We start from the raw sequence: 11,806 nt of genomic DNA, 5'->3' as shown, positions 1-11,806 counted from the left end.
ATTCGGAAAGATAAGAATTTCCTAGTGAATTTGTGCAGTTCTCAGACGCCTTCCGAGCACATGAGGCCTCGTCGGGCATTGGGGAATGTGCATCTTGCGAGACAGAAACTACTTCAGGCGCACCAAGCTAAGTTATTTCTATGCGCATACACAAAATATTGACGCTGCAACACGACACAAGAGCGATAAACATAGCAGAGTCACTTGGAAATCATAGTTGTTGCACGCCCCAGCGGGGCCCGATACTTGTCTCTCTCTTAATGCATGAAGGAAAAGAAGAACGAAACAAAAGCGGCAGTTCGTGAGGATGGGCCCATGATGCTCCCCCGAGCTCAGCTTGACCCCTCCTCGTGCTTCACTGGAGCGCGGCGACGAGACGACCCGCTGCCACCTTCGAAGCGGGCCTGGCGGCGTGGTGTCTGGTCGTAGCCGCCACTGCTGGAGTTGTCACCGGAAGAAGAGTCGCTGTAGCTGGACGAGACATGGTCGGCGCCGAGGGCAGGCCCGCCGTCACTCTCGTCGTGGCCATCGCCAAGGCCGAGCACCTCATCGTCGTCGTCGTCCTCAGGGCAGCACCCGACACGGCGACCATCTTCCCCAAATACCCTCATGAAGAGGGTGCGTCACCATCGTACTTGAAATGGAGGGCACACCGCCTACCCAGTCTGCGCGCGCAGGCGAACGTCTGCCAGCCGCGGGCCAGGGCCATGTTATCCGTGGCGGAGACTTCCACCACGACCCAGAAGCCCTGCTGCAGCAACCGTCCGCCTGCAGCCAGAGACCGCCTGGACCTGCGGACGACAGTTCACCGATAAAGAACCGTGGGAGCTGAAGCCAGGTGCCAGCCGGATTCTCCGACCACACGATGAACTTCGGCATTCATACGTCTCCAACATATCTATAATTTTTTGATTGTTCCATGCTATTATATTATCAACCTTGGATGTCTTATATGCATTTATATGCTATTTTATATGATTTTTGGGACTAACCTATTAACCTAGAGCCCAATGCCAGTTTTTGTTTTTTCCTTGTTTTTGAGTATCGCAGAAAAGGAAAACCAAACAGAGTCCAGTTGACCTGGAACTTCACGGAACTTATTTTTGGACCAGAAGGACATGGAGTAAAAGAGTTGCGCCAGAAGAGTCTCGGGCTGCCCACGAGGGTGGGGGGCGTGCCCACCCCCTGGGCGCGCCTCCCTACCTCGTGGACAGCCCGAAGACCCCCCCTGACTTGTTCTCGAGGCCAAAACCTCTTATATATACTGAAACTTCCAGAAAGAAACCTAGATCGGGAGTTCCGCCGCCAGAAGCCTCCGTAGCCACCGAAAACCAATCTAGACCCGTTCCGGCACCCTGCCGGAGGGGGGAATCCCTCTCCGGTGGCCATCTTCATCATCCCGGCACTCTCCATGACGAGGAGGGAGTAGTTCTCCCTCGGGGCTGAGGGTATGTACCAGTAGCTATGTGTTTGATCTCTCTCTCTCTCTCTCGTGTTTTTGATATCGCACGATCTTGATGTATCACGAGCTTTGCTATTATAGTTGGATCTTATGATGTTTCTCCCCCTCTACTCTCTTGTGATGAATTGAGTTTTGCCTTTGAAGTTATCTTATCGGATTGAGTCTTTAAGGATTTGAGAACACTTGATGTGTGTCTTGCATGTGCTTATCTGTGGTGACAGTGGGATATCACGTGATCCACTTGATGTATGTTTTGGTGATCAACTTGCGAGTTCCGTGACCTCGTGAACTTATGCACAGGGGTTGGCACACATTTCCGTCTTGACTCTCCGATAGAAACTTTGGGGCACTCTTTGAAGTTCTTTGTGTTGGTTGAATAGATGAATATGAGATTGTGTGATGCATATCTTATAATCATACCCACGGATAGTTGAGGTGACATTGGAGTATCTAGGTGACATTAGGGTTTTGGTTGATTTGTGTCTTAAGGTGTTATTCTAGTACGAACTCTATGATAGATTGATCAGAAAGGATAACTTTGAGGTGGTTTCGTACCCTACCATAATATCATTGTTTGTTCTCCGCCATTAGTGACTTTGGAGTGACTCTTTGTTGCATGTTGTGGGATAGTTATATGATCCAATTATGTTATTATTGTTGAGAGAACTTGCACTAGTGAAAGTATGAACCCTAGGCCTTGTTTCCTAGCATTGCAATACCGTTTGTGCTCACTTTTACCACTTGCTACCTTGCTGTTTTTATATTTTCAGATTACAAAAACCTATATCTACCATCTATATTGCCCTTGTATCACCATCTCTTCGCCGAACTAGTGCACCTATACAATTTACCATTGTATTGGGTGTGTTGGGGACACAAGAGACTCTTTGTTATTTGGTTGTAGGGTTGCTTGAGAGAGACTATCTTCATCCTACGCCTCCCGTGGATTGATAAACCTTAGGTCATCCACTTGAGGGAAATTTGCTACTGTCCTACAAACCTCTACACTTGGAGGCCCAACAACGTCAACAAGAAGAAGGTTGTGTAGTAGACATCAAGCTCTTTTCTGGCGCCGTTGCCGGGGAGGTTAGTGCTTGAAGGTATATCTTTAGATCTTGCAATCGAATCTTTTAGTTTCTAGTTTTATCACTAGTTTAGTCTATAAAAGAAAACTACGAAAAAATATGGAATTGAGGGTACCTCATATGCTTCATATTTTTAATATCTTTCATGAAAATTAGGATTCTGATAATTGTGCCAAAATGCTAGAAGAAGAATGCATTAAAATGTTTGGCACTAAATCTTTGGATGATGAGCATGGTTGCAATGTTGTTAGTTTGAATTCTTTGAATATCCATAGTACTAATGATGATTGCGCTAGTCATGATGAGAATATCTCATATAAGCATGTCAATTTTTGTGGAGTGCATAGAGTTTGCAAGTACACACCAAATAGGAAAGATAGATTTTGCATGAGGCATAAGTATTTAGAAACTAAATGGTTGCAAGAAAAGCTAGATGCTTGTGCTGAAGATTTAAAATTTATTTGCTATCTGTGTGAACTTTGCAATGAACGTGATCATTTAAATATCCAATGCAAATTATTTCATGATCGAATCTTGTCCAAAAATTGTGATGACTTGATTTCCCTTGCGCATCATAATGAACTTAGTTTGGTTCTAGGTTATGAAGAAATGAAATGTATAACTAAGGATATTCTAGAATTTGCCCTTGATAAAGTTCTTGATTTTGATCTAGAGGAAATCTATATGTATTGTGCGGTGAATTGCATTGAAAATCCTTACATTGCCAATTACATAAAGACAAGAAAACAAATAGAAGATGAAGTGAATACTAACGAAAGGGAAGAGACTTCCCATTATCCTCCTATTATTTCTTATGATGAATCAGGTAACGAGGAGGAGCCTTTTATTCAACCAATATAATTAATAAGGAGCTCCAAAAGGAGGATTGAACCCACACATGATGTAAATAAGAGAAAGAAAAGACGAAGAAGCAAAGTTAAAAAGGTATCTATCCCAAATGATGTTGCTCCCATTACTCATTGTGATGATGATAATTGTTATACTATTGGTGCTATCCATACTATTAATGATGAGAATGATTATGCTTATGATATGAAAAGGCCCAAGCTTGGGGATGCTATGTTTCATGAGAATGACATGTTTGAGAATTTATTTGCTGCAATTAATGTTTTTCCCAAGATTGGGGAAGCTACGTTTCATGAACATGATATATTTAACCTCCCAAGTTTTGATATGCAAATTTATTATGATGATAACATGCCTCCTATTTATGATGATTATATTGATGAAAGTGGGTTTGGAAGAGTGCCAACTTTAGGAAGTAATGATCCCACTATTTTGGAGGGTGTTGAATCTTATTGTGATAATTATAAAAGTGGATTTGGAGAGGTCATGACTTTATTTAGTAATGATTCCACTATCTTCGAAGAGGTTTCAATTGATTATGATGAGAACAAAGTTGCTACTTATGATGATTATTGCGATGACACTTATGCTATAAAAAGTAGTGATGATTATATTTCTAAAACTTGTCATGATTATGATTACCCTTTTCTGAACATTACTCTTTTAATGTGGAAACAATTTATAGTATTCGAGTTTCTTATGATACTCCCACTATTCCGGATGAGAAGAATTTTGCTTATGTGGAGAATAGTAAATTTTCTATGCTTGTAGATCATGAAAAGAATGCTTTATGTGATAGTTATATTGTCGAATTCATTCATGATGCTACTGAAAATTATTATGAGGGAGGAATATATGCTTGTGGGAGTTGTAATAATATCAAGTTTCCTCTCTATGTGCTTAAAATCGTGAAGTTATGCTTGCTTTACCTTCCTATGCAAGTTGATTCTTGTTCCCACAAGTTGTTTTATCACAAAATACCTATGCATAGGAAGAGCGTTAGACTTAAATGTGCTAGTCATATTCTACATGATGCTCTCTTTATGTTTCAATTCTTATCTTTTATGTGAGCATCATTGAAATCATCATGCCTAGCTAGGGGCGTTAAACGATAGCGCTTGTTGGGAGGCAACCCAATTTTATTTTTGTTCTTTGATTTTTGCTCCTGTTTAGTAATAAATAATTCATCTAGCATCTGTTTAGATGGGTTTTTATGTTTTAATTAGTGTTTGTACCAAGTAGAACCTTTGGGAAGACTTGGGTGAAGTCTCTGTGATCTTGCTGTAAAAAATAGAAACTTTAGCGCTCATGAGATTAGATGCCATTTTTTACTGGAGAGTGAGATTAGGCTGATTATTTTTGCAGATGATTAATAGACAAATTACTCAGGTCCACCAATTTATTTCAGAATTTTTGGAGTGACAGAAGTATATGTTTCATACAGATTACTACAGACTGTTCTGTTTTTGACAGATTCTGTTTTCTTTGTGTTGTTTGCTTATTTTGATGAATCTATGAGTAGTATCGGAGAGTATCAACCATAGAGAAGTTGGAATACAGTATATATTACACCAATATAAATTTAGAATTAGTTCACAACAGTACCCAAAATTGGTGATTTATTTTCTTATACTAATGGAGCTTACGAGTTTTCTATTGAGTTTTGTGTTGTGAAGTTTTCAAGGTTTGGGTAAAGATTCGATGGACTATTGAATAAGGAGTGGCAAGAGCCTAATATTTGGGATGCCCAAGGCACCCCAAGGTAACATTCAAGGACAACCAAGAGCCTAAGCTTGGGGATGCCCCGGATGGCATCCCCTCTTTCGTCTTCGTCTGTCGGTAACTTTACTTGGAGCTATTTTTTTATTCACCACATGATATGTGTTTTGCTTGGAGCGTCATTTTATTTTATTTTTCTTTTCTTGATGTTTCAATAAAATACCAAGATCTGAAATTCTTAAATGTTAGGGAGCCTTCACATAGTTACATAATTATTCGACTACTCATTGTGCTTCGCTTATATCTTTCAGAGTAGTTTGTCGTTTGCTCTAGTGCTTCACTTTTATTCTTTTAGAGCACGGTGGTGGTTTTATTTTGAAGAAATTGATGAACTCTCGTGCTTCACTTATATTATTTTGAGAGTCTTTAGAACAGCATGGTAGTTTGCTTTTGTTATGAAACTAGTCCTAACATGATGGGCATCCAAGATGGGTATAATAAAAACTTTCATATAAAGTGCATTGAATACTATGAGAAGTTTGATACTTGATGATTGTTTTGAGATAGGAAGATGGTGATATTAGAGTCATGCTAGTTGAGTAGTTGTGAATTTGAGAGATACTTGTGTTAAAGTTTGTGATTCCCATAGCATGCACGTATGGTGAACCGCTATGTGATGAAGTCGGAGCATGATTTATTTTTTGATTGTCTTCCTTATGAGTGGCGGTCGGGGATGAGCGACGGTCTTTTCCTACCAATCTATCCCCCTAGGAGCATGTGTGTAGTACTTTGTTTCGATAACTAATAGATTTTTGCAATAAGTATGTGAGTTCTTTATGACTAATGTTGAGTCCATGGATTATACGCACTCTCACCCTTCCACCATTGCTAGCCTCTATAGTACCGCGTAACTTACGCCGGTACCATAAACACACCATTTACCTTCCTCAAAACAGCCACCATACCTACCTATTATGGCATTTCCATAGCCATTCTGAGATATATTGCCATGCAACTTTCCACCGTTCCGTTTATTATGACATGCTTCATCATTGTCATATTGCTTTGCATGATCATGTAGTTGACATCGTATTTGTGGCGAAGCCACCGTTCATAATTCTTTCATACATGTCACTCATGAGTCATTGCACATCCCGGTACACGGCCGGAAGCATTCATATAGAGTCATATCTTGTTCTAAGTATCGAGTTGCAATTCTTGAGTTGTAAGTAAATAAAAGTGTGATGGTCATCATTATTAGAGCATTGTCCCATGTGAGGAAAGGATGATGGAGACTATGATTCCCCCACAAGTCGGGATGAGACTCCGGACGAAAAATAAAAAAAGAGCAAGGCCAAAAAAAAGAGGAGAAGGCCCCAAAAACAAAAAAAATGAGAGAAAAAGAGAGAAGGGGCAATGCTACTATCCTTTTACCACACTTGTGCTTCAAAGTAGCACCATGATCTTCATGATATAGAGTCTCCTATGTTGTCACTTTCATATACTAGTGGGAATCTTTCATTATAGAACTTGTCTTGTATATTCCAATGATGGGCTTCCTCAAAATGCCCTAGGTCTTCGTGAGCAAGTGAGTTGGATGCACACCCAATTAGTTTCTTTTGTTGAGCTTTCATAAATTTATAGCTCTAGTGCATCCGTTGCATGGCAATCCCTACTCACTCACATTGATATCTATTGATGGGCATATCCATAGACCATTGATATGCCTACTTGATGTGAGATTATCTTCTCCTTTTTGTCTTCTCCAGAACCACCATTCTATTCGACCTATAGTGCTATGTCCATGGCTCACGCTCATGTATTGCATGAAGATTGAAAAAGTTTGAGAACATCAAAAGTATGAAACAATTTCTTGGTTTGTCATCGGGGTTGTGCATGATTTAAATATTTTGTGTGATGAAGATAGAGCATAGCCATACTATATGATTTTGTAGGGATAACTTTCTTTGGCCATGTTATTTTAATAAGACATGATTACTTTGTTAGTATGCTTGAAGTATTATTATTTTTATGTCAATATTAAACTTTTGTCCTGAATCTTATGGATCTGAATATTCTTGCCACAATAAAGAGGATTGCATAGATAAATATGTTAGGTAGCATTCCACAACAAAAAAATTGTTTTTATCATTTACCTACTCGAGGATGAGTAGGAATTAAGCTTGGGGATGCTTGATACGTCTCCAACGTATCTATAATTTTTGATTGTTCCATGCTATTATATTATCAACCTTGGATGTTTTATATGCATTTATATGCTATTTTATAATAATTTTGGGACTAACCTATTAACCTAGAGCCCAGTGCCAGTTTCTGTTTTTTCCTTGTTTTTGATTATCGTAGAAAAGGAAAACCAAACGGAGTCCAATTGACCTGAAACTTCACGGAACTTATTTTTGGACGAGAAGAAGGACATGGAGTAAAAGAGTTGGCCAGCAGAGTCCCGGGCTGCCCACAAGGGTGGGGGGCGCGCCCACCCCCCGGGCGCGCCTCCCTACCTCGTGGACAGCCCGGAGACCCCCTGACTTGTTCTCGACGCCAAAACCTCTTATATACACTGAAACTTCCAGAAAGAAACCTAGATCGGGAGTTCCGCTGCCAGAAGCCTCCTTTGCCACCGAAAACCAATCTAGACCCGTTCCGGCACCCTGCCAGAGGGGGGAATCCCTCTCCGATGGCCATCTTCATCATCTCGGCGCTCTCCATGACGAGGAGGGAGTAGTTCTCCCTCGGGGCTGAGGGTATGTACTAGTAGCTATGTGTTTGATCTCTCTCTCATGTTCTTGATATCGCACGATCTTGATGTATCGCGAGCTTTGCTATTATAGTTGGATCTTATGATGTTTCTCCTCCTCTACTCTCTTGTGATGAATTGAGTTTTGCCTTTGAAGTTATCTTATCGGATTGAGTCTTTAAGGATTTGAGAACAGTTGATGTATGTCTTGCATGTGCTTATCTATGGTGACAATGGGATATCACGTGATCCACTTGATGTATGTTTTGGTGATCAACTTGCGAGTTTCGTGACCTCGTGAACTTATGCATAGGGGTTGGTACACGTTTTCGTCCTGACTCTCCGGTAGAAACTTTGGGGCACTCTTTGAAGTTCTTTGTGTTGGTTGAATAGATGAATATGAGATTGTGTGATGCATATCGTATAATCATACCCACGGATACTTGAGGTGACATTGGAGTACCTAGGTGACATTATGGTTTTGGTTGATTTGTGTCTTAAGGTGTTATTCTAGTACGAACTCTATGATAGATTGATTAGAAAGGATAACTTTGAGGTGGTTTCCTACCCTACCATAATCTCTTCGTTTGTTCTCCGCTATTAGTGACTTTGGAGTGACTCTTTGTTGCATGTTGAGGGATAGTTATATGATCCAATTATGTTATTATTGTTGAGAGAACTTGCACTAGTGAAAGTATGAACCCTAGGCCTTGTTTCCTAGCATTGCAATACCGTTTGTGCTCACTTTTACCACTTGCTACCTTGTTGTTTTTATATTTTCAGGTTACAAAAACCTATATCTACCATCTATATTGCACTTGTATCACCATCTCTTCGCCGAACTAGTGCATCTATACAATTTACCATTGTATTGGGTGTGTTGGGGACACAAGAGACTCTTTGTTATTTGGTTGTAGGGTTGCTTGAGAGAGACCATCTTCATACTATGCCTCCCACGGATTGATAAACCTTAGGTCATTCACGCGAGGGAAATTTGCTACTGTCCTACAAACCTCTACACTTGGAGGCGCAACAACGTCTACAAGAAGAAGGTTGTGTAGTATACATCAGGTATCACATCCGCCGAATGGAAGCGCGGCCGAGGAGGCCGCACAACCATGGCACGCCTCACCTTATCAATGGGACTGCCACAACCTGGGCGGCTGCCGCCACGTGAAGAGGCGCCACCGCGGCCACAAGGGGCTGCGGCGGGGGTCGCGGTGTGCTTGCGGGGACGGTCGCGCCCCCGCTTGGGCGGCGGTGAGACGGGCCCCTCCTGGCGAGCCTTCCCCTTCTCTGCAGTCGAGAGCCTCTTCGCAGGCGCCATGGGTGTCGCCGCCGGTAGTGAAGCAAGGAAGAAGAAGGAGCGGGAGAAGCAAAGGAAGAGATGGGTGATAGGGGCTCTGCACCCCTCTTCCCATTTATAGCCAAGAGCAGGCCAACCACCGGCCTCCATGATCTAAGGTAATAATGACCTTTTTCTGCATGCAGCAAGGACTCGTCAAATCGGGCAGTTGCCGAGGCGGTGTGGGGAAGCGGAGACGCCCACGTCCAATCGGTTGCCACGTGTCAAGCGGTGCCGCAGGTTGTTGGGGCCCGCGGCACTCCGCACTTGCCCTTTGGGTTCGCCTCAACGCCAAGTCCGGGCGCGCCTTGGGCCCGGGGGCTACTGTTGGCGTTCTGGGAACGGGGGTCCCCAGACTTGCCTGCCTGCGGCCCACGGCGTGGCTCCCCCAGCGGCCCTGTACGGCCCATCTTCACCAGCGAACACTCAAGACCCTTGCGAGGGGCCAGCCTCGCGAGGCGGACGATGCAAGACCTCCTCAGGGGCTGCCTCACCAGGCTGGCTCGTGAGGGGCGGAGAGATCAAGGCAAGGGACACCTCATGAGGTTCCTGTGATGCAAGCCATGACGACTAGAGCCAGGTGGGCGCCAGCGCGCGCAGTGTCCTCGTTTCCTCTTTGGTGCTAAAGGGGCAAGCGCAGATGAGGAGTCCCGAGGCATCAGGCAAAGGTTTCCATATCGGTGCAATAAGACCAAGAACAGCAGGACAGCAGGACGGAGGTCACCGTGGAGCCCAAGACGGCGTCACCACCAAAGCCTTTGGCAGGCGAAGACTACTTTTGTCAGGATAGCTTGTACTAGCTATCCCCCTTCAAATCGGCCATTGTGGGATCCCTTCCCGCCTGATATTTGGGGAGAGGACCCGGGCCTCTATATATAGGACTAGCCACCACCATAGAAAGGGGGCGGCTCATCAAGAGAGAGGATCCTCAACCACACAAGCTCACCAAGCACAAGAACACCTCTCCTCAGGAGGTTGTTCTTCCCTTGTAACTGTTCATCCTCAGCCCAAGAGGCAATCCACCACACCACAATGGAGTAGGGTATTACACCAAAATGGTGGCACGAACCAGTATAAATCTTGTGTCTCTCGTTCTTTGTGTTCGTCGAGCTAGGCCGTGAGATCGTGTCGAGTGCGAGCTAGAAGGAGAGGAGAGATCTTTGTGCGCACCCCAGCGTTCGAACCTCAAGGGTTTTGCCGGAACCCGAAATCCGACATCTCCCATTGCAAGAAAGATCAATCTAGTAGGCCAAACCAAACTGATAATTCGAAGAGATTTGCAAAGATAACAAATCATACACAAAAGAGTTCAGAGAAGAATCTAATATTGTTCATAGATAAACTTGATTATAAACCCACAATTCATCGGATCTCGACAAACACACCGCAAAAAGAATTACATTGAATAGATCTCCAAGAAGATCGAGGAGAACTTTGTATTGAGATCCAAAGAGAGAGAAGAAGCCATCTAGCTAATAACTATGGACTTGAAGGTCTGTGGTAAACTACTCACACATCATCGGAGAGGCTGTGGTGTTGATGTAGAAGCCCTCCGTGATTGATTCCCCCTCCGGCGGACCTTCGGAAAAGGCCCCAAGATGGGATCTCTTGGGTACAGATGGTTGCGGCGGTGGAAATAGGGTTTCGTGGTGCTCCTGGATGTTTTCGGGGTATATGGATATATATAGGAGGAAGAAGTAGGTCGGTGGAGCTGCGAGGGGCCCACGAGGGTGGGGGTGCACCCAGGGGGGCAGGCGCGCCTCCTTGCCTTGTGGCCTCCTCGCTACTTTCTTGACGTCTACTCCAAGTCCCCTGGATCACGTTTGTTCCAAAAATAACTCTCCCGAAGGTTTCATTCTGTTTGATATTCCTTTTCTGCGAAACACTAAAATAGGCAAAAAAAACAGCAATTTGTACTGGACCTTGGGTTAGTAGGTTAGTCGCAAAAATAATATAAAAGTGTATAATAAATCCCATTAAACATCCAAAACAGATAATATAATAGCATGGAACAATAAAAAATTATCAATACGTTGGAGACGTATCAAGCATACCCAAGCTTAATTCCTACTCGTCCTCTAGTAGGTAAATGATAAAAACAGAATTTTTGATGTGGAATGCTACCTAGCATAATTCTCAGTGTAATTTTCTTTATTGTGGCATGAATATTCAGATCCGAGAGATTCAAGAAAAAAGTTTAATATTGACATAAAAATAGTAATACTTCAAGCATACTAACTAAGAAATCATGTCTTCTCAAAATAACATGGCCAAATAAAGTTCATCCCTACAAAATCATATAGTTTGGCCATGCTCCATTTTCGTCACACAAGAATGCTCTCATCATGCACAACCCCTATGACAAGCCAAGCAGTAGTTTCATACTTTAGTAATCTCAAACTTTTTTTCAATTTTCACGCAATACATGAGCATGAGCCATGGATATAGCACTACGGGTGGAATAGAATATGATGATGGGGGTTATGTGGAGAAGACAAAAAAAGGAGAAAGTCTCACATCGACGCGGCTAATCAACGGGCTAGGGAGATGCCCATCAATTGATGTCAATGCAA

This window comes from Triticum urartu, chromosome 6 (assembly GCF_003073215.2).
Source record: "Triticum urartu cultivar G1812 chromosome 6, Tu2.1, whole genome shotgun sequence".
NCBI classification, from domain to species: domain Eukaryota; kingdom Viridiplantae; phylum Streptophyta; class Magnoliopsida; order Poales; family Poaceae; genus Triticum; species Triticum urartu.
The sequence above is the reverse complement of the archived record's forward strand: the minus strand, read 5'-3'. Positions refer to the sequence as shown.